Source organism: Oncorhynchus masou, chromosome 3 (genome assembly GCF_036934945.1).
Source record: "Oncorhynchus masou masou isolate Uvic2021 chromosome 3, UVic_Omas_1.1, whole genome shotgun sequence".
In the NCBI taxonomy this organism is placed as follows: Eukaryota; Metazoa; Chordata; class Actinopteri; order Salmoniformes; family Salmonidae; genus Oncorhynchus; species Oncorhynchus masou.
In genome coordinates this window covers 18,651,825-18,674,764 of record NC_088214.1, presented here as the reverse complement: position 1 = coordinate 18,674,764, position 22,940 = coordinate 18,651,825, and the positions used below count along the sequence as shown (strand labels likewise).

Below are 22,940 nucleotides of genomic sequence, written 5' to 3'. Positions count from 1 at the left end.
CTCTCTCTCTCTCTCTGTGTGTGTGTGTGTGTGTGTGTGTGTGTGTGTGTGTGTGTGTGTGTGTGTGTGTGTGTGTGTGTGTGTGTGTGTGTGTGTGTGTGTGTGTGTGTGTGTGTGTGTGTGTGTGTGTGTGTGTGTGTGTGTGTGTGTGTGTGTGTGTGTGAAATTAGCCACTGGTAATTAACATGACAAACACATTCCAGCATTAGTCCTTATTACATTAATTAAAGCCTGAGAACGACAGATATTAATTCATCGCTCAACTGTGTAGTCTCGTCTCGCTGTCACGTTTGTTTCCATCTAGATCACCAAGGTTATTTCTGTGTTTATAAAAGGTACAATCTGGGATCTGGGAATCTGTTTCATGGTCATTTTAACTTTTGATATTTACCAAAACATGTGGTAGGCTGGCGTTTTCCTTAAAAAACTAATCCCAGATAGCTGTAAGCAAACAACATTACCAAGTTATACACCCCATACATGGTCAGTGTTTCCAGTAATTTGCTCTCTATTACAGAAGGAAGAACAGGAAGCAGACTTTCTGGAGGAGAACTGTGGAGAGAGAGAATGTTGGCATGGGAGCGTTGAATTGGAACACACACAAACACACACAAGTGCGCACACACACGCAGAGACACACACACAACCTCACAAACACACACACACGCAGAGACACACACACAACCTCACACATACACACGCAGAGACACACACACAACCTCACAAACACACACACACACGCAGAGACACACACACAACATCACAAACACACACACAACCTCACAAACACACACGCAGAGATACACACACAACCTCACAAACACACACAAACACACACACACACAGAGACACACATAAAACCTCACAACACACACAGATACGCAGAGACATACACACAACCTCACAAACACACACACACACGCAGAGACACACACACAACATCACAAACACACACACACACACGCAGAGACACACAGATAACCTCACAAACACACACGGGGAGACACACACACACACACAACCTCACAAACACACACACACACACGCAGAGACACACACACAACCTCACAAACACACACACAACCTCACAAACACACACGCAGAGACACACACACAACCTCACAAACACACACACACAGAGACACACACACAACCTCACACACACACACGCAGAGACACACACACAACCTCATACACACGCAGAGACACACACACAACCTCACAAACACACACGCAGAGACACACACACAACCTCACACACACACAGAGACACACACACAACCTCACACACACACACACACACGCAGAGACACACACACAAACTCACACACACGCAGAGACAGACACACACACACAGAGACACACACACACACACACACAGAGACACACACACAACCTCACACACACACACACACACCACACACACACACACACACACACACACACACACACACACACACACACACACACACACACACACACACACACACACACACACACACACACACACACACACACACACACACACACACACACAGAGACACACACACACACACACAGAGACACACACACAACCTCACAAACACACACGCACTTTGAATTGGAACCACCAGCGTGCCTAATGTCCTTGAATCATCTTCTGCTAACATGTGGGCAGAGCGAAGGCCAAGGCTGGCACCGAGAACAACAATGTGGTTGGCATGGTGATGGTTCATTGTTGAAAGAATAAACCTCTTCTCCCTTGTGGCTGTCCTCAAAAAGAGCAGCTCTGCTCAGTTGCTCACATGGCATTGTGCACATGCGTCTACTGTGACATTGTGTGACATTGTACTGTACGTGGGTACGTGCGAGAGAGAGAGTGTGTGTGTGTGTGAGAGAGAGAGAGCATGCAAGAGAGAGAGATAAACCGAGACAGAGAGAAATCTCCTATCGAGTCCAGAGCAATAGCTCCTCTCCTCTCTTCCGTCGCTGCAGGTGAGTCTTCAGTCCTGCTATTACTCAGAGGCCAGACACAAAAGACATTACATTACATTTCCCAAAACAACAGGTTACTGCAACCCGCCTAGTCATTACTGTTTCTCCGTGTGTGAGTATGTAAATGTCTGGTCCTGTGGGTCACGCTGCATGCGCAGCCACTGCACAAGTGATACAAGTCAGCATTCAATGTCCATCCATGCCTGAGTACGTCGGGTGATGACGTGAAAACCTGCCACTAGGGGCAACAGTGAGCGCTGTTACCTTCAAGTAGGTTTCAGTTATAAAGTTTTAAGCCGTTACCGTAACCATTCAGTGTTAATGGCTAAACATAACACTAACCTTAACAATTCTGAGTCAATGCCTAAACTTAACCTTAAACACATAAACACTTAATTCTGATGTTGGCCTGCGTGCACTTCACTGTCGCCCCGCAAGCATTTCACTGTTAGGCTGTGAGCGTTTCACTGTCGCCCCGCACACATTTCACTGTTAGTCTGTGAGCATTTCATTGTTGCGCAGCAAGCTTTTCAGTGTTAGTCTGTGAGCGTTTCACTGTTGCCAGCGAGCGTTTCACTGTCGCCCCGCAAGCAATTCACTGTTAGTCTGTGAGCGTTTCACTGTCGCCCCGCGAGCATTTCACTGTCGCCCCGCGAGCTTTTCACTGTTGCCCCGCGAGCGTTTCACTGTCGGCCCGAGAGCGTTTCACTGTTAGTCTGTGAGCGTTTCACTGTCGCCCTGCAAACGTTTCACTGTTAGTCTGTGAGCGTTTCACTGTCGGCCCGCAAGTGTTTCACTGTTAGTCTGTGAGCGTTTCACTGTTTTTCCGTGAACGTTTCAATGTCGCCCAGCGAGCGTTTCACTGTTAGTCTGTGAGCGTTTCACTGTCGCCCTGCAAGCGTTTCACTGTTAGTCTGTGAGCGTTTCACTGTCGGCCCGCAAGTGTTTCACTGTTAGTCTGTGAGCGTTTCACTGTTTTTCCGTGAACGTTTCAATGTCGCCCAGCGAGCGTTTCACTGTTAGTCTGTGAGCGTTTCACTGTCGGCCCGTGAGCGTTTCACTGTTAGTCTGTGTGCGTTTCACTGTCGCCCCGCGAGCGTTTCACTGTCGCCCTGCAAGCATTTCACTGTTAGTCTGTGACCGTTTCACTGTCGCCCGCGAGCGTTTCACTGTCGGCCCTTTTAGTGTTTCACTGTTAGTCTGTGAGTGTTTCACTGTCGGCTCACGAGTGTTTCACTGTTAGTCTGTGAGCGTTTCACTGTTAGTCTGTGTGCGTTTCACTGTCGCCCCGCGAGCGTTTCACTGTTAGTCTGTGAGCGTTTCACTGTTAGTCTGTGAGCGTTTCACTGTCGCCCCGCGAGCGTTTCACTGTTAGTCTGTGAGCGTTTCACTGTTGCCCCGCGAGCGTTTCACTGTCGCCCCGCGAGCGTTTCACTGTCGCCCCGCAAGCTTTTCACTGTTAGTCTGTGAGCGTTTCACTGTCGGCCCGCGAGCGTTTCACTGTTATCTGTGAGCATTTCACTGTCGCCCCGCGAGCGTTTCACTGTCGCCCGCGAGCGTTTCACTGTTAGTCCGTGAGCGTTTCACTGTCGCCCCGCGAGCGTTTCACTGTTTGTCCGTGAGGGTTTCACTGTCGCCCCGCGAGCGTTTCACTGTTAGTCTGTGAGCGTTTCACTGTTATCTGTGAGCGTTTCACTGTCGCCTGCGAGCGTTTCACTGTTGCCACGCGAGCGTTTCACTGTTAGTCTGTGAGCGTTTCACTGTCGCCCCGCGAGCGTTTCACTTTTAGTCTGTGAGCTTTTCACTGTTAGTCCGTGAGCGTTTCACTGTCGCCCCGCGAGCGTTTTACTGTTAGTCCTTGAGCGTTTCACTGTCGCCCCGTGAGCGTTTCACTTTTAGTCTGTGAGCGTTTCACTGTCGCCCGCGAGCGTTTCACTGTCGCCCGCGAGCATTTCACTGTCGCCCCGCGAGCTTTTCACTGTCGCTCCGCGAGCGTTTCACTGTCGGCCGAGAGCGTTTCACTGTTAGTCTGTGAGCGTTTCACTGTCGCCCTGCGAGCGTTTCACTGTTAGTCTGTGAGCGTTTCACTGTCGCCCCGCGAGCGTTTCACTGTTAGTCGGTGAGCTTTTCAAAGTTGCCCCGCGAGCGTTTCACTGTCGGCCCGAGAGCGTTTCACTGTTAGTCTGTGAGCGTTTCACTGTCGCCCTGCGAGCGTTTCACTGTTAGTCTGTGAGCGTTTCACTGTCGCCCCGCGAGCGTTTCACTGTTGCCCCGCAAGCGTTTCACTGTTAGTCTGTGAGCGGTTCACTGTCGCCCTGCGAGAGTTTCACTGTTAGTCTGTGAGCGTTTCACTGTCGGCACGCGAGCGTTTCACTGTTAGTCGGTGAGCGTTTCACTGTCACCCCGCGAGCGTTTCACTGTTAGTCTGTGAGCGTTTCACTGTTAGTCTGTGAGCGTTTCACTGTCGCCCCGCGAGCGATTCACAGTTTGTTCGTGAGCGTTTCACTGTCGCCCCGCGAACGTTTCACTGTTAGTCTGTGAGCGTTTCACTGTCGCCCCGCGAGCGTTTCACTGTTAGTCTGTGAGCGTTTCACTGTCGCCCCGCGAGCGTTTCACTGTCCGCCCGCGAGCGTATCACTGTCGCCCCGCGAGCGTTTCACTGTTAGTCCGCGAGCGTTTCACTGTCGCCCCGCGAGCGTATCACTGTCGCTACGCAAGCGTTTCACTGTTTGTGAGCGTTTCACTGTCGGCCCGAGAGCGTTTCACTGTTAGTCTGTGAGCGTTTCACTGTCGGCCCGCGAGCGTTTCACTGTTAGTCTGTGAGCGTTTCACTGTCGCCCCGCGAGCGTTTCACTGTTGCCCCGCAAGCGTTTCACTGTTAGTCTGTGAGCGGTTCACTGTCGCCCTGCGAGAGTTTCACTGTTAGTCTGTGAGCGTTTCACTGTCGGCACGCGAGCGTTTCACTGTTAGTCGGTGAGCGTTTCACTGTCACCCCGCGAGCGTTTCACTCTTAGTCTGTGAGCGTTTCACTGTTAGTCTGTGAGCGTTTCACTGTCGCCCCGCGAGCGTTTCACTGTCGCCCCGCGAGCGATTCACAGTTTGTTCGTGAGCGTTTCACTGTCGCCCCGCGAACGTTTCACTGTTAGTCTGTGAGCGTTTCACTGTCGCCCCGCGAGCGTTTCACTGTTAGTCTGTGAGCGTTTCACTGTCGCGCAGCAAGCCTTTCAGTGTTAGTCTGTAAGCGTTTCACTGTCGCCAGCGAGCGTTTCACTGTCGCCCCGCAAGCAATTCACTGTTAGTCTGTGAGCATTTCACTGTCGCCCCGCGAGCATTTCACGGTCGCCCCGCGGGCATTTCACTGTCGCCCCGCGAGCGTTTCACTGTTAGTCCGCGAGCGTTTCACTGTCGACCCGCGAGCGTATCACTGTCGCTACGCAAGCGTTTCACTGTTTGTGAGCATTTCACTGTCGGCCCGAGAGCGTTTCACTGTTAGTCTGTGAGAGTTTCACTGTCGGCCCGCGAGCGTTTCACTGTTAGTCTCTGAGCGTTTCACTGTCGCCCCGCGAGCGTTTCACTGTCGCCCCGCGAGCGATTCACAGTTTGTTCGTGAGCGTTTCACTGTCGCCCCGCGAACGTTTCACTGTCGCCCCGCGAGCGTTTCACTGTTTGTCTGTGAGCGTTTCAGTGTCGCCCCGCGAGCGTTTCACTGTTAGTCTGTGAGCGTTTCACTGTCGGCCCGCGAGCGTTTCACTGTTAGTCTGTGAGCGTTTCACCGTCACCCCGCGAGCGTTTCACTGTTAGTCTGTGAGCGTTTCACTGTTAGTCTGTGAGCGTTTCACTGTCGGCACGCAAGCGTTTCACTGTTAGTCTCTGAGCGTTTCACTGTCGCCCCGCATGCATTTCACTGTTAGTCTGTGAGCGTTTCACTGTCGCGCAGCAAGCCTTTCAGTTTTAGTCTGTGAGCGTTTCACTGTCGCCAGCGAGCGTTTCACTGTCGCCCCGCAAGCAATTCACTGTTAGTCTGTGAGCATTTCACTGTCGCCCCGCGGGCATTTCACTGTCGCCCCGCAAGCTTTTCACTGTCGCCCCGCGAGTTTTTCACTGTCGCCCCGCGAGCGTATCACTGTCGACCCGCGAGCGTTTCACTGTTAGTCCGCGAGCGTTTCACTGTCGACCCGCAAGCGTATCACTGTCGCTACGCAAGCGTTTCACTGTTTGTGAGCGTTTCACTGTCGGCCCGAGAGCGTTTCACTGTTAGTCTGTGAGCGTTTCACTGTCGGCCCGCGAGCGTTTCACTGTTAGTCTCTGAGCGTTTCACTGTCGCCCCGCGAGCGTTTCACTGTCGCCCCGAGAGCGTTTCACTGTTAGTCTGTGAGCATTTCAATGTTAGTCTGTGAGCGTTTCATTGTCGCGCAGCAAGCTTTTCAGTGTTAGTCTGTGAGCGTTTCACTGTTAGTCTGTGAGCGTTTCACTGTCGGCACGCAAGCGTTTCACTGTTAGTCTCTGAGCGTTTCACTGTCGCCCCGCACGCATTTCACTGTTAGTCTGTGAGCGTTTCACTGTCGCGCAGCAAGCCTTTCAGTTTTAGTCTGTGAGCGTTTCACTGTCGCCAGCGAGCGTTTCACTGTCGCCCCGCAAGCAATTCACTGTTAGTCTGTGAGCATTTCACTGTCGCCCCGCGAGCATTTCACGGTCGCCCCGCGGGCATTTCACTGTCGCCCCGCAAGCTTTTCACTGTCGCCCCGCGAGTTTTTCACTGTCGCCCCGCGAGCGTATCACTGTCGACCCGCGAGCGTTTCACTGTTAGTCCGCGAGCGTTTCACTGTCGACCCGCAAGCGTATCACTGTCGCTACGCAAGCGTTTCACTGTTTGTGAGCGTTTCACTGTCGGCCCGAGAGCGTTTCACTGTTAGTCTGTGAGCGTTTCACTGTCGGCCCGCGAGCGTTTCACTGTTAGTCTCTGAGCGTTTCACTGTCGCCCGCGAGCGTTTCACTGTCGCCCGAGAGCGTTTCACTGTTAGTCTGTGAGCATTTCAATGTTAGTCTGTGAGCGTTTCATTGTCGCGCAGCAAGCTTTTCAGTGTTAGTCTGTGAGCGTTTCACTGTCGCCCCGCGAGCGTTTCACTGTTAGTCTGTGAGCATTTCACTGTCCCCCCGCGAGCGTTTCACTGTTAGTCTGTGAGCGTTTCACTGTCGGCCCGCAAGTGTTTCACTGTTAGTCTGTGAGCGTTTCACTGTCGCCCCGTGAGCGTTTCACTGTCGCCCCGGCGAGCGTTTCATTGTTAGTCTGTGAGCGTTTCACTGTCGGCCCGCGAGCGTTTCACTGTTAGTCTGTGAGCGTTTCACTGTCGCCCTGCAAACGTTTCACTGTTAGTCTGTGAGCGTTTCACTGTCGGCCCGCAAGTGTTTCACTGTTAGTCTGTGAGCGTTTCACTGTTTTTCCGTGAACGTTTCAATGTCGCCCAGCGAGCGTTTCACTGTTAGTCTGTGAGCGTTTCACTGTCGCCCTGCAAGCGTTTCACTGTTAGTCTCTGAGCGTTTCACTGTCGCCCCGCACGCATTTCACTGTTAGTCTGTGAGCGTTTCACTGTCGCGCAGCAAGCCTTTCAGTGTTAGTCTGTGAGCGTTTCACTGTCGCCAGCGAGCGTTTCACTGTTGCCCCGCAAGCAATTCACTGTTAGTCTGTGAGCATTTCACTGTCGCCCCGCGAGCATTTCACGGTCGCCCGCGGGGCATTTCACTGTCGCCCCGCAAGCTTTTCACTGTCGCCCCGCGAGTTTTTCACTGTCGCCCGCGAGCGTATCACTGTCGACCCGCGAGCGTTTCACTGTTAGTCCGCGAGCGTTTCACTGTCGACCCGCAAGCGTATCACTGTCGCTTACGCAAGCGTTTCACTGTTTGTGAGCGTTTCACTGTCGGCCCGAGAGCGTTTCACTGTTAGTCTGTGAGCGTTTCACTGTCGGCCCGCGAGCGTTTCACTGTTAGTCTCTGAGCGTTTCACTGTCGCCCGCGAGCGTTTCACTGTCGCCCGAGAGCGTTTCACTGTTAGTCTGTGAGCATTTCAATGTTAGTCTGTGAGCGTTTCATTGTCGCGCAGCAAGCTTTTCAGTGTTAGTCTGTGAGCGTTTCACTGTCGCCCCGCGAGCGTTTCACTGTTAGTCTGTGAGCATTTCACTGTCCCCCCGCGAGCGTTTCACTGTCGGCCCGCAAGTGTTTCACTGTTAGTCTGTGAGCGTTTCACTGTCGCCCCGTGAGCGTTTCACTGTCGCCCCGGCGAGCGTTTCATTGTTAGTCTGTGAGCGTTTCACTGTCGGCCCGCGAGCGTTTCACTGTTAGTCTGTGAGCGTTTCACTGTCGCCCTGCAAACGTTTCACTGTTAGTCTGTGAGCGTTTCACTGTCGGCCCGCAAGTGTTTCACTGTTAGTCTGTGAGCGTTTCACTGTTTTTCCGTGAACGTTTCAATGTCGCCCAGCGAGCGTTTCACTGTTAGTCTGTGAGCGTTTCACTGTCGCCCTGCAAGCGTTTCACTGTTAGTCTGTGAGCGTTTCACTGTCGGCCCGCAAGTGTTTCACTGTTAGTCTGTGAGCGTTTCACTGTTTTTCCGTGAACGTTTCAATGTCGCCCAGCGAGCGTTTCACTGTTAGTCTGTGAGCGTTTCACTGTCGGCACGCGAGCGTTTCATTTTTAGTCTGTGAGCGTTTCACTGTCAGCCCGTGAGCGTTTCACTGTTAGTCTGTGTGCGTTTCACTGTCGCCCCGCGAGCGTTTCACTGTTAGTCTGTGAGCGTTTCACTGTTAGTCTGTGAGCGTTTCACTGTCGGCCCGCAAGTGTTTCACTGTTAGTCTGTGAGCGTTTCAATGTTTTTTCCGTGAACGTTTCACTGTCGCCCCGCGAGCGTTTCACTGTTAGTCTGTGAGCGTTTCACTGTCGGCCCGCGAGCGTTTCACTGTTAGTCTGTGAGCGTTTCACTGTCGGCCCGTGAGCGTTTCACTGTTAGTCTGTGTGCGTTTCACTGTCGCCCCGCGAGCGTTTCACTGTCGCCCTGCAAGCATTTCACTGTTAGTCTGTGACCGTTTCACTGTCGCCCCGCGAGCGTTTCACTGTCGGCCCTTTTAGTGTTTCACTGTTAGTCTGTGAGTGTTTCACTGTCGGCTCACGAGTGTTTCACTGTTAGTATGTGAGCGTTTCACTGTTAGTCTGTGTGCGTTTCACTGTCGCCCCGCGAGCGTTTCACTGTTAGTCTGTGAGCGTTTCACTGTTAGTCTGTGAGCGTTTCACTGTCGCCCCGCGAGCGTTTCACTGTTAGTCTGTGAGCGTTTCACTGTTGCCCCGCGAGCGTTTCACTGTCGCCCCGCGAGCGTTTCACTGTCGCCCCGCAAGCTTTTCACTGTTAGTCTGTGAGCGTTTCACTGTCGGCCCGCGAGCGTTTCACTGTTAGTCTGTGAGCGTTTCACTGTCGCCCCGCAAGCGTTTCACTGTCGCCCGCGAGAGTTTAACTGTTAGTCTGTGAGCGTTTCACTGTTATCTGTGAGCATTTCACTGTCGCCCCGCGAGCGTTTCACTGTCGCCCCGCGAGCGTTTCACTGTTAGTCCGTGAGCATTTCACTGTCGCCCCGCGAGCGTTTCACTGTTTGTCCGTGAGCGTTTCACTGTCGCCCCGCGAGCGTTTCACTGTTAGTCTGTGAGCGTTTCACTGTTATCTGTGAGCGTTTCACTGTCGCCCTGCGAGCGTTTCACTGTTGCCACGCGAGCGTTTCACTGTTAGTCTGTGAGCGTTTCACTGTCGCCCCGCGAGCGTTTCACTTTTAGTCTGTGAGCTTTTCACTGTTAGTCCGTGAGCGTTTCACTGTCGCCCCGCGAGCGTTTCACTGTTAGTCCTTGAGCGTTTCACTGTCGCCCGTGAGCGTTTCACTTTTAGTCTGTGAGCGTTTCACTGTCGCCCCGCGAGCGTTTCACTGTCGCCCCGCGAGCATTTCACTGTCGCCCCGCGAGCTTTTCACTGTCGCCCCGCGAGCGTTTCACTGTCGGCACAGAGAGCGTTTCACTGTTAGTCTGTGAGCGTTTCACTGTCGCCCTGCGAGCGTTTCACTGTTAGTCTGTGAGCGTTTCACTGTCTCCCCGCGAGCGTTTCACTGTTAGTCGGTGAGCTTTTCAAAGTTGCCCCGCGAGCGTTTCACTGTCGGCCCGAGAGCGTTTCACTGTTTTTCCGTGAACGTTTCAATGTCGCCCTGCGAGCGTTTCACTGTCGCCCCGCGAGCGTTTCACTGTCGCCCCGCGAGCGTTTCACTGTTAGTCTGTGAGCGTTTCACTGTCGCCCCGCGAGCGTTTCACTGTCCGCCCGCGAGCGTATCACTGTCGCCCCGCGAGCGTTTCACTGTTAGTCCGCGAGCGTTTCACTGTCGCCCCGCGAGCGTATCACTGTCGCTACGCAAGCGTTTCACTGTTTGTGAGCGTTTCACTGTCGGCCCGAGAGCGTTTCACTGTTAGTCTGTGAGCGTTTCACTGTCGGCCCGCGAGCGTTTCACTGTTAGTCTGTGAGCGTTTCACTGTCGCCCCGCGAGCGTTTCACTGTTGCCCCGCAAGCGTTTCACTGTTAGTCTGTGAGCGGTTCACTGTCGCCCTGCGAGAGTTTCACTGTTAGTCTGTGAGCGTTTCACTGTCGGCACGCGAGCGTTTCACTGTTAGTCGGTGAGCGTTTCACTGTCACCCCGCGAGCGTTTCACTCTTAGTCTGTGAGCGTTTCACTGTTAGTCTGTGAGCGTTTCACTGTCGCCCGCGAGCGTTTCACTGTCGCCCGCGAGCGATTCACAGTTTGTTCGTGAGCGTTTCACTGTCGCCCCGCGAACGTTTCACTGTTAGTCTGTGAGCGTTTCACTGTCGCCCCGCGAGCGTTTCACTGTTAGTCTGTGAGCGTTTCACTGTCGCGCAGCAAGCCTTTCAGTGTTAGTCTGTAAGCGTTTCACTGTCGCCAGCGAGCGTTTCACTGTCGCCCGCAAGCAATTCACTGTTAGTCTGTGAGCATTTCACTGTCGCCCGCGAGCATTTCACGGTCGCCCCGCGGGCATTTCACTGTCGCCCCGCGAGCGTTTCACTGTTAGTCCGCGAGCGTTTCACTGTCGACCCGCGAGCGTATCACTGTCGCTACGCAAGCGTTTCACTGTTTGTGAGCATTTCACTGTCGGCCCGAGAGCGTTTCACTGTTAGTCTGTGAGAGTTTCACTGTCGGCCCGCGAGCGTTTCACTGTTAGTCTCTGAGCGTTTCACTGTCGCCCCGCGAGCGTTTCACTGTCGCCCCGCGAGCGATTCACAGTTTGTTCGTGAGCGTTTCACTGTCGCCCCGCGAACGTTTCACTGTCGCCCCGCGAGCGTTTCACTGTTTGTCTGTGAGCGTTTCAGTGTCGCCCCGCGAGCGTTTCACTGTTAGTCTGTGAGCGTTTCACTGTCGGCCCGCGAGCGTTTCACTGTTAGTCTGTGAGCGTTTCACCGTCACCCCGCGAGCGTTTCACTGTTAGTCTGTGAGCGTTTCACTGTTAGTCTGTGAGCGTTTCACTGTCGGCACGCAAGCGTTTCACTGTTAGTCTCTGAGCGTTTCACTGTCGCCCGCATGCATTTCACTGTTAGTCTGTGAGCGTTTCACTGTCGCGCAGCAAGCCTTTCAGTTTTAGTCTGTGAGCGTTTCACTGTCGCCAGCGAGCGTTTCACTGTCGCCCCGCAAGCAATTCACTGTTAGTCTGTGAGCATTTCACTGTCGCCCCGCGGGCATTTCACTGTCGCCCCGCAAGCTTTTCACTGTCGCCCCGCGAGTTTTTCACTGTCGCCCGCGAGCGTATCACTGTCGACCCGCGAGCGTTTCACTGTTAGTCCGCGAGCGTTTCACTGTCGACCCGCAAGCGTATCACTGTCGCTACGCAAGCGTTTCACTGTTTGTGAGCGTTTCACTGTCGGCCCGAGAGCGTTTCACTGTTAGTCTGTGAGCGTTTCACTGTCGGCCCGCGAGCGTTTCACTGTTAGTCTCTGAGCGTTTCACTGTCGCCCCGCGAGCGTTTCACTGTCGCCCCGAGAGCGTTTCACTGTTAGTCTGTGAGCATTTCAATGTTAGTCTGTGAGCGTTTCATTGTCGCGCAGCAAGCTTTTCAGTGTTAGTCTGTGAGCGTTTCACTGTTAGTCTGTGAGCGTTTCACTGTCGGCACGCAAGCGTTTCACTGTTAGTCTCTGAGCGTTTCACTGTCGCCCCGCACGCATTTCACTGTTAGTCTGTGAGCGTTTCACTGTCGCGCAGCAAGCCTTTCAGTTTTAGTCTGTGAGCGTTTCACTGTCGCCAGCGAGCGTTTCACTGTCGCCCGCAAGCAATTCACTGTTAGTCTGTGAGCATTTCACTGTCGCCCGCGAGCATTTCACGGTCGCCCCGCGGGCATTTCACTGTCGCCCCGCAAGCTTTTCACTGTCGCCCCGCGAGTTTTTCACTGTCGCCCCGCGAGCGTATCACTGTCGACCCGCGAGCGTTTCACTGTTAGTCCGCGAGCGTTTCACTGTCGACCCGCAAGCGTATCACTGTCGCTACGCAAGCGTTTCACTGTTTGTGAGCGTTTCACTGTCGGCCCGAGAGCGTTTCACTGTTAGTCTGTGAGCGTTTCACTGTCGGCCCGCGAGCGTTTCACTGTTAGTCTCTGAGCGTTTCACTGTCGCCCGCGAGCGTTTCACTGTCGCCCGAGAGCGTTTCACTGTTAGTCTGTGAGCATTTCAATGTTAGTCTGTGAGCGTTTCATTGTCGCGCAGCAAGCTTTTCAGTGTTAGTCTGTGAGCGTTTCACTGTCGCCCCGCGAGCGTTTCACTGTTAGTCTGTGAGCATTTCACTGTCCCCCCGCGAGCGTTTCACTGTTAGTCTGTGAGCGTTTCACTGTCGGCCCGCAAGTGTTTCACTGTTAGTCTGTGAGCGTTTCACTGTCGCCCCGTGAGCGTTTCACTGTCGCCCCGGCGAGCGTTTCATTGTTAGTCTGTGAGCGTTTCACTGTCGGCCCGCGAGCGTTTCACTGTTAGTCTGTGAGCGTTTCACTGTCGCCCTGCAAACGTTTCACTGTTAGTCTGTGAGCGTTTCACTGTCGGCCCGCAAGTGTTTCACTGTTAGTCTGTGAGCGTTTCACTGTTTTTCCGTGAACGTTTCAATGTCGCCCAGCGAGCGTTTCACTGTTAGTCTGTGAGCGTTTCACTGTCGCCCTGCAAGCGTTTCACTGTTAGTCTCTGAGCGTTTCACTGTCGCCCCGCACGCATTTCACTGTTAGTCTGTGAGCGTTTCACTGTCGCGCAGCAAGCCTTTCAGTGTTAGTCTGTGAGCGTTTCACTGTCGCCAGCGAGCGTTTCACTGTTGCCCCGCAAGCAATTCACTGTTAGTCTGTGAGCATTTCACTGTCGCCCCGCGAGCATTTCACGGTCGCCCCGCGGGCATTTCACTGTCGCCCCGCAAGCTTTTCACTGTCGCCCCGCGAGTTTTTCACTGTCGCCCCGCGAGCGTATCACTGTCGACCCGCGAGCGTTTCACTGTTAGTCCGCGAGCGTTTCACTGTCGACCCGCAAGCGTATCACTGTCGCTACGCAAGCGTTTCACTGTTTGTGAGCGTTTCACTGTCGGCCCGAGAGCGTTTCACTGTTAGTCTGTGAGCGTTTCACTGTCGGCCCGCGAGCGTTTCACTGTTAGTCTCTGAGCGTTTCACTGTCGCCCCGCGAGCGTTTCACTGTCGCCCGAGAGCGTTTCACTGTTAGTCTGTGAGCATTTCAATGTTAGTCTGTGAGCGTTTCATTGTCGCGCAGCAAGCTTTTCAGTGTTAGTCTGTGAGCGTTTCACTGTCGCCCGCGAGCGTTTCACTGTTAGTCTGTGAGCATTTCACTGTCCCCCGCGAGCGTTTCACTGTCGGCCCGCAAGTGTTTCACTGTTAGTCTGTGAGCGTTTCACTGTCGCCCCGTGAGCGTTTCACTGTCGCCCGGCGAGCGTTTCATTGTTAGTCTGTGAGCGTTTCACTGTCGGGCCCGCGAGCGTTTCACTGTTAGTCTGTGAGCGTTTCACTGTCGCCCTGCAAACGTTTCACTGTTAGTCTGTGAGCGTTTCACTGTCGCCCTGCGAGCGTTTCACTGTTAGTCTGTGAGCGTTTCACTGTCTCCCCGCGAGCGTTTCACTGTTAGTCGGTGAGCTTTTCAAAGTTGCCCCGCGAGCGTTTCACTGTCGGCCCGAGAGCGTTTCACTGTTTTTCCGTGAACGTTTCAATGTCGCCCTGCGAGCGTTTCACTGTCGCCCAGCGAGCGTTTCACTGTCGCCCCGCGAGCGTTTCACTGTTAGTCTGTGAGCGTTTCACTGTCGCCCGCGAGCGTTTCACTGTCCGCCCGCGAGCGTATCACTGTCGCCCCGCGAGCGTTTCACTGTTAGTCCGCGAGCGTTTCACTGTCGCCCCGCGAGCGTATCACTGTCGCTACGCTAGCGTTTCACTGTTTGTGAGCGTTTCACTGTCGGCCCGAGAGCGTTTCACTGTTAGTCTGTGAGCGTTTCACTGTCGGCCCGCGAGCGTTTCACTGTTAGTCTGTGAGCGTTTCACTGTCGCCCCCCGCGAGCGTTTCACTGTTGCCCCGCAAGCGTTTCACTGTTAGTCTGTGAGCGGTTCACTGTCGCCCTGCGAGAGTTTCACTGTTAGTCTGTGAGCGTTTCACTGTCGGCACGCGAGCGTTTCACTGTTAGTCGGTGAGCGTTTCACTGTCACCCCGCGAGCGTTTCACTCTTAGTCTGTGAGCGTTTCACTGTTAGTCTGTGAGCGTTTCACTGTCGCCCGCGAGCGTTTCACTGTCGCCCCGCGAGCGATTCACAGTTTGTTCGTGAGCGTTTCACTGTCGCCCGCGAACGTTTCACTGTTAGTCTGTGAGCGTTTCACTGTCGCCCCGCGAGCGTTTCACTGTTAGTCTGTGAGCGTTTCACTGTCGCGCAGCAAGCCTTTCAGTGTTAGTCTGTAAGCGTTTCACTGTCGCCAGCGAGCGTTTCACTGTCGCCCGCAAGCAATTCACTGTTAGTCTGTGAGCATTTCACTGTCGCCCCGCGAGCATTTCACGGTCGCCCCGCGGGCATTTCACTGTCGCCCCGCGAGCGTTTCACTGTTAGTCCGCGAGCGTTTCACTGTCGACCCGCGAGCGTATCACTGTCGCTACGCAAGCGTTTCACTGTTTGTGAGCATTTCACTGTCGGCCCGAGAGCGTTTCACTGTTAGTCTGTGAGAGTTTCACTGTCGGCCCGCGAGCGTTTCACTGTTAGTCTCTGAGCGTTTCACTGTCGCCCCGCGAGCGTTTCACTGTCGCCCGCGAGCGATTCACAGTTTGTTCGTGAGCGTTTCACTGTCGCCCCGCGAACGTTTCACTGTCGCCCCGCGAGCGTTTCACTGTTTGTCTGTGAGCGTTTCAGTGTCGCCCGCGAGCGTTTCACTGTTAGTCTGTGAGCGTTTCACTGTCGGCCCGCGAGCGTTTCACTGTTAGTCTGTGAGCGTTTCACCGTCACCCCGCGAGCGTTTCACTGTTAGTCTGTGAGCGTTTCACTGTTAGTCTGTGAGCGTTTCACTGTCGGCACGCAAGCGTTTCACTGTTAGTCTCTGAGCGTTTCACTGTCGCCCGCATGCATTTCACTGTTAGTCTGTGAGCGTTTCACTGTCGCGCAGCAAGCCTTTCAGTTTTAGTCTGTGAGCGTTTCACTGTCGCCAGCGAGCGTTTCACTGTCGCCCGCAAGCAATTCACTGTTAGTCTGTGAGCATTTCACTGTCGCCCCGCGGGCATTTCACTGTCGCCCGCAAGCTTTTCACTGTCGCCCCGCGAGTTTTTCACTGTCGCCCCGCGAGCGTATCACTGTCGACCCGCGAGCGTTTCACTGTTAGTCCGCGAGCGTTTCACTGTCGACCCGCAAGCGTATCACTGTCGCTACGCAAGCGTTTCACTGTTTGTGAGCGTTTCACTGTCGGGCCCGAGAGCGTTTCACTGTTAGTCTGTGAGCGTTTCACTGTCGGCCCGCGAGCGTTTCACTGTTAGTCTCTGAGCGTTTCACTGTCGCCCCGCGAGCGTTTCACTGTCGCCCGAGAGCGTTTCACTGTTAGTCTGTGAGCATTTCAATGTTAGTCTGTGAGCGTTTCATTGTCGCGCAGCAAGCTTTTCAGTGTTAGTCTGTGAGCGTTTCACTGTTAGTCTGTGAGCGTTTCACTGTCGGCACGCAAGCGTTTCACTGTTAGTCTCTGAGCGTTTCACTGTCGCCCGCACGCATTTCACTGTTAGTCTGTGAGCGTTTCACTGTCGCGCAGCAAGCCTTTCAGTTTTAGTCTGTGAGCGTTTCACTGTCGCCAGCGAGCGTTTCACTGTCGCCCCGCAAGCAATTCACTGTTAGTCTGTGAGCATTTCACTGTCGCCCGCGAGCATTTCACGGTCGCCCCGCTGGGCATTTCACTGTCGCCCGCAAGCTTTTCACTGTCGCCCGCGAGTTTTTCACTGTCGCCCGCGAGCGTATCACTGTCGACCCGCGAGCGTTTCACTGTTAGTCCGCGAGCGTTTCACTGTCGACCCGCAAGCGTATCACTGTCGCTACGCAAGCGTTTCACTGTTTGTGAGCGTTTCACTGTCGGCCCGAGAGCGTTTCACTGTTAGTCTGTGAGCGTTTCACTGTCGGCCCGCGAGCGTTTCACTGTTAGTCTCTGAGCGTTTCACTGTCGCCCCGCGAGCGTTTCACTGTCGCCCCGAGAGCGTTTCACTGTTAGTCTGTGAGCATTTCAATGTTAGTCTGTGAGCGTTTCATTGTCGCGCAGCAAGCTTTTCAGTGTTAGTCTGTGAGCGTTTCACTGTCGCCCCGCGAGCGTTTCACTGTTAGTCTGTGAGCATTTCACTGTCCCCCCGCGAGCGTTTCACTGTTAGTCTGTGAGCGTTTCACTGTCGGCCCGCAAGTGTTTCACTGTTAGTCTGTGAGCGTTTCACTGTCGCCCCGTGAGCGTTTCACTGTCGCCCCGGCGAGCGTTTCATTGTTAGTCTGTGAGCGTTTCACTGTCGGCCCGCGAGCGTTTCACTGTTAGTCTGTGAGCGTTTCACTGTCGCCCTGCAAACGTTTCACTGTTAGTCTGTGAGCGTTTCACTGTCGGCCCGCAAGTGTTTCACTGTTAGTCTGTGAGCGTTTCACTGTTTTTCCGTGAACGTTTCAATGTCGCCCAGCGAGCGTTTCACTGTTAGTCTGTGAGCGTTTCACTGTCGCCCTGCAAGCGTTTCACTGTTAGTCTCTGAGCGTTTCACTGTCGCCCCGCACGCATTTCACTGTTAGTCTGTGAGCGTTTCACTGTCGCGCAGCAAGCCTTTCAGTGTTAGTCTGTGAGCGTTTCACTGTCGCCAGCGAGCGTTTCACTGTTGCCCCGCAAGCAATTCACTGTTAGTCTGTGAGCATTTCACTGTCGCCCGCGAGCATTTCACGGTCGCCCCGCGGGCATTTCACTGTCGCCCCGCAAGCTTTTCACTGTCGCCCCGCGGGAGTTTTTCACTGTCGCCCCGCGAGCGTATCACTGTCGACCCGCGAGCGTTTCACTGTTAGTCCGCGAGCGTTTCACTGTCGACCCGCAAGCGTATCACTGTCGCTACGCAAGCGTTTCACTGTTTGTGAGCGTTTCACTGTCGGCCCGAGAGCGTTTCACTGTTAGTCTGTGAGCGTTTCACTGTCGGCCCGCGAGCGTTTCACTGTTAGTCTCTGAGCGTTTCACTGTCGCCCCGCGAGCGTTTCACTGTCGCCCCGAGAGCGTTTCACTGTTAGTCTGTGAGCATTTCAATGTTAGTCTGTGAGCGTTTCATTGTCGCGCAGCAAGCTTTTCAGTGTTAGTCTGTGAGCGTTTCACTGTCGCCCCGCGAGCGTTTCACTGTTAGTCTGTGAGCATTTCACTGTCCCCCCGCGAGCGTTTCACTGTCGGCCCGCAAGTGTTTCACTGTTAGTCTGTGAGCGTTTCACTGTCGCCCCGTGAGCGTTTCACTGTCGCCCGGCGAGCGTTTCATTGTTAGTCTGTGAGCGTTTCACTGTCGGCCCGCGAGCGTTTCACTGTTAGTCTGTGAGCGTTTCACTGTCGCCCTGCAAACGTTTCACTGTTAGTCTGTGAGCGTTTCACTGTCGGCCCGCAAGTGTTTCACTGTTAGTCTGTGAGCGTTTCACTGTTTTTCCGTGAACGTTTCAATGTCGCCCAGCGAGCGTTTCACTGTTAGTCTGTGAGCGTTTCACTGTCGCCCTGCAAGCGTTTCACTGTTAGTCTGTGAGCGTTTCACTGTCGGCCCGCAAGTGTTTCACTGTTAGTCTGTGAGCGTTTCACTGTTTTTCCGTGAACGTTTCAATGTCGCCCAGCGAGCGTTTCACTGTTAGTCTGTGAGCGTTTCACTGTCGGCACGCGAGCGTTTCATTTTTAGTCTGTGAGCGTTTCACTGTCAGCCCGTGAGCGTTTCACTGTTAGTCTGTGTGCGTTTCACTGTCGCCCCGCGAGCGTTTCACTGTTAGTCTGTGAGCGTTTCACTGTTAGTCTGTGAGCGTTTCACTGTCGGCCCGCAAGTGTTTCACTGTTAGTCTGTGAGCGTTTCAATGTTTTTCCGTGAACGTTTCACTGTCGCCCCGCGAGCGTTTCACTGTTAGTCTGTGAGCGTTTCACTGTCGGCCCGCGAGCGTTTCACTGTTAGTCTGTGAGCGTTTCACTGTCGGCCCGTGAGCGTTTCACTGTTAGTCTGTGTGCGTTTCACTGTCGCCCCGCGAGCGTTTCACTGTCGCCCTGCAAGCATTTCACTGTTAGTCTGTGACCGTTTCACTGTCGCCCGCGAGCGTTTCACTGTCGGCCCTTTTAGTGTTTCACTGTTAGTCTGTGAGTGTTTCACTGTCGGCTCACGAGTGTTTCACTGTTAGTATGTGAGCGTTTCACTGTTAGTCTGTGTGCGTTTCACTGTCGCCCCGCGAGCGTTTCACTGTTAGTCTGTGAGCGTTTCACTGTTAGTCTGTGAGCGTTTCACTGTCGCCCGCGAGCGTTTCACTGTTAGTCTGTGAGCGTTTCACTGTTGCCCCGCGAGCGTTTCACTGTCGCCCGCGAGCGTTTCACTGTCGCCCCGCAAGCTTTCACTGTTAGTCTGTGAGCGTTTCACTGTCGGCCCGCGAGCGTTTCACTGTTAGTCTGTGAGCGTTTCACTGTCGCCCCGCAAGCGTTTCACTGTCGCCCGCGAGAGTTTAACTGTTAGTCTGTGAGCGTTTCACTGTTATCTGTGAGCATTTCACTGTCGCCCCGCGAGCGTTTCACTGTCGCCCGCGAGCGTTTCACTGTTAGTCCGTGAGCATTTCACTGTCGCCCCGCGAGCGTTTCACTGTTTGTCCGTGAGCGTTTCACTGTCGCCCGCGAGCGTTTCACTGTTAGTCTGTGAGCGTTTCACTGTTATCTGTGAGCGTTTCACTGTCGCCCTGCGAGCGTTTCACTGTTGCCACGCGAGCGTTTCACTGTTAGTCTGTGAGCGTTTCACTGTCGCCCCGCGAGCGTTTCACTTTTAGTCTGTGAGCTTTTCACTGTTAGTCCGTGAGCGTTTCACTGTCGCCCCGCGAGCGTTTCACTGTTAGTCCTTGAGCGTTTCACTGTCGCCCCGTGAGCGTTTCACTTTTAGTCTGTGAGCGTTTCACTGTCGCCCCGCGAGCGTTTCACTGTCGCCCCGCGAGCATTTCACTGTCGCCCCGCGAGCTTTTCACTGTCGCCCCGCGAGCGTTTCACTGTCGGCACAGAGAGCGTTTCACTGTTAGTCTGTGAGCGTTTCACTGTCGCCCTGCGAGCGTTTCACTGTTAGTCTGTGAGCGTTTCACTGTCTCCCCGCGAGCGTTTCACTGTTAGTCGGTGAGCTTTTCAAAGTTGCCCCGCGAGCGTTTCACTGTCGGCCCGAGAGCGTTTCACTGTTTTTCCGTGAACGTTTCAATGTCGCCCTGCGAGCGTTTCACTGTCGCCCCGCGAGCGTTGCACTGTTGCCCCGCAAGCGTTTCACTGTTAGTCTGTGAGCGGTTCACTGTCACCCTGCGAGAGTTTCACTGTTAGTCTGTGAGCGTTTCACTGTCGGCACGCGAGCGTTTCACTGTTAGTCGGTGAGCGTTTCACTGTCAACCCGCGAGCGTTTCACTGTTAGTCTGTGAGCGTTTCACTGTTAGTCTGTGAGCGTTTCACTGTTAGTCTGTGAGCGTTTCACTGTCGCCCCGCGAGCGATTCACAGTTTGTTCGTGAGCGTTTCACTGTCGCCCCGCGAACGTTTCACTGTTAGTCTGTGAGCGTTTCACTGTCGCCCGCGAGCGTTTCACTGTTAGTCTGTGAGCGTTTCACTGTCGCCCGCGAGCGTTTCACTGTCCGCCCGCGAGCGTATCACTGTCGCCCCGCGAGCGTTTCACTGTTAGTCCGCGAGCGTTTCACTGTCGCCCGCGAGCGTATCACTGTCGCTACGCAAGCGTTTCACTGTTTGTGAGCGTTTCACTGTCGGCCCGAGAGCGTTTCACTGTTAGTCTGTGAGCGTTTCACTGTCGGCCCGCGAGCGTTTCACTGTTAGTCTGTGAGCGTTTCACTGTCGCCCGCGAGCGTTTCACTGTTGCCCCGCAAGCGTTTCACTGTTAGTCTGTGAGCGGTTCACTGTCGCCCTGCGAGAGTTTCACTGTTAGTCTGTGAGCGTTTCACTGTCGGCACGCGAGCGTTTCACTGTTAGTCGGTGAGCGTTTCACTGTCACCCCGCGAGCGTTTCACTCTTAGTCTGTGAGCGTTTCACTGTTAGTCTGTGAGCGTTTCACTGTCGCCCCGCGAGCGTTTCACTGTCGCCCCGCGAGCGATTCACAGTTTGTTCGTGAGCGTTTCACTGTCGCCCCGCGAACGTTTCACTGTTAGTCTGTGAGCGTTTCACTGTCGCCCCGCGAGCGTTTCACTGTTAGTCTGTGAGCGTTTCACTGTCGCCCCGCGAGCGTTTCACTGTCGCCCCGCGAGCGTATCACTGTCGCCCCGCGAGCGTTTCACTGTTAGTCCGCGAGCGTTTCACTGTCGCCCCGCGAGCGTATCACTGTCGCTACGCAAGCGTTTCACTGTTTGTGAGCGTTTCACTGTCGGCCCGAGAGCGTTTCACTGTTAGTCTGTGAGCGTTTCACTGTCGGCCCGCGAGCGTTTCACTGTTAGTCTCTGAGCGTTTCACTGTCGCCCCGCGAGCGTTTCACTGTCGCCCCGAGAGCGTTTCACTGTTAGTCTGTGAGCATTTCAATGTTAGTCTGTGAGCGTTTCACTGTCGGCCCGCAAGTGTTTCACTGTTAGTCTGTGAGCGTTTCACTGTCGCCCCTTTGAGCGTTTCACTGTCGCCCCGGCGAGCGTTTCATTGTTAGTCTGTGAGCGTTTCACTGTCGGCCCGCGAGCGTTTCACTGTTAGTCTGTGAGCGTTTCACTGTCGCCCTGCAAGCGTTTCACTGTTAGTCTGTGAGCGTTTCACTGTCGGCCCGCAATTGTTTCACTGTTAGTCTGTGAGCGTTTCACTGTTTTTCCGTGAACGTTTCAATGTCGCCCAGCGAGCGTTTCACTGTTAGTCTGTGAGCGTTTCACTGTCGGCACGCGAGCGTTTCATTTTTAGTCTGTGAGCGTTTCACTGTCGGCCCGTGAGCGTTTCACTGTTAGTCTGTGTGCGTTTCACTGTCGCCCCGCGAGCGTTTCACTGTTAGTCTGTGAGCGTTTCACTGTTAGTCTGTGAGCGTTTCACTGTCGGCCCGCAAGTGTTTCACTGTTAGTCTGTGAGCGTTTCACTGTTTTTCCGTGAACGTTTCACTGTCGCCCCGCGAGCGTTTCACTGTTAGTCTGTGAGCGTTTCACTGTCGGGCCCGCGAGCGTTTCACTGTTAGTCTGTGAGCGTTTCACTGTCGGCCCGTGAGCGTTTCACTGTTAGTCTGTGTGCGTTTCACTGTCGCCCAGAGCGTTTCACTGTCGCCCTGCAAGCATTTCACTGTTAGTCTGTGACCGTTTCACTGTCGCCCGCGAGCGTTTCACTGTCGGCCCTTTTAGTGTTTCACTGTTAGTCTGTGAGTGTTTCACTGTCGGCTCACGAGTGTTTCACTGTTAGTCTGTGAGCGTTTCACTGTTAGTCTGTGTGCGTTTCACTGTCGCCCCGCGAGCGTTTCACTGTTAGTCTGTGAGCGTTTCACTGTTAGTCTGTGAGCGTTTCACTGTCGCCCCGCGAGCGTTTCACTGTTAGTCTGTGAGCGTTTCACTGTTGCCCCGCGAGCGTTTCACTGTCGCCCCGCGAGCGTTTCACTGTCGCCCCGCAAGCTTTTCACTGTTAGTCTGTGAGCGTTTCACTGTCGGCCCGCGAGCGTTTTACTGTTAGTCTGTGAGCGTTTCACTGTCGCCCCGCAAGCGTTTCACTGTCGCCCCGCGAGCGTTTCACTGTTAGTCCGTGAGCATTTCACTGTCGCCCCGCGAGCTTTTCACTGTTTGTCCGTGAGCGTTTCACTGTCGCCCCGCGAGCGTTTCACTGTTAGTCTGTGAGCGTTTCACTGTTATCTGTGAGCGTTTCACTGTCGCCCTGCGAGCGTTTCACTGTTGCCACGCGAGCGTTTCACTGTTAGTCTGTGAGCGTTTCACTGTCGCCCCGCGAGCGTTTCACTTTTAGTCTGTGAGCTTTTCACTGTTAGTCCGTGAGCGTTTCACTGTCGCCCCGCGAGCGTTTCACTGTTAGTCCTTGAGCGTTTCACTGTCGCCCTGTGAGCGTTTCACTTTTAGTCTGTGAGCGTTTCACTGTCGCCCCGCGAGCGTTTCACTGTCGCCCCGCGAGCATTTCACTGTCGCCCCGCGAGCTTTTCACTGTCGCCCCGCGAGCGTTTCACTGTCGGCACAGAGAGCGTTTCACTGTTAGTCTGTGAGCGTTTCACTGTCACCCCGCGAGCGTTTCACTGTTAGTCGGTGAGCTTTTCAAAGTTG

The 22,940-nt window shown here is 54.2% G+C and overlaps 1 protein-coding gene across 2 annotated transcripts in view; it reads right to left on the bottom strand.

The window, feature by feature from the left end:
- The window catches only part of LOC135512069 (disabled homolog 1-like), an 85,133-nt gene that overhangs the window by 38,465 nt on the left and 23,728 nt on the right, over window positions 1-22,940 (bottom strand). The window lies entirely within an intron of this gene.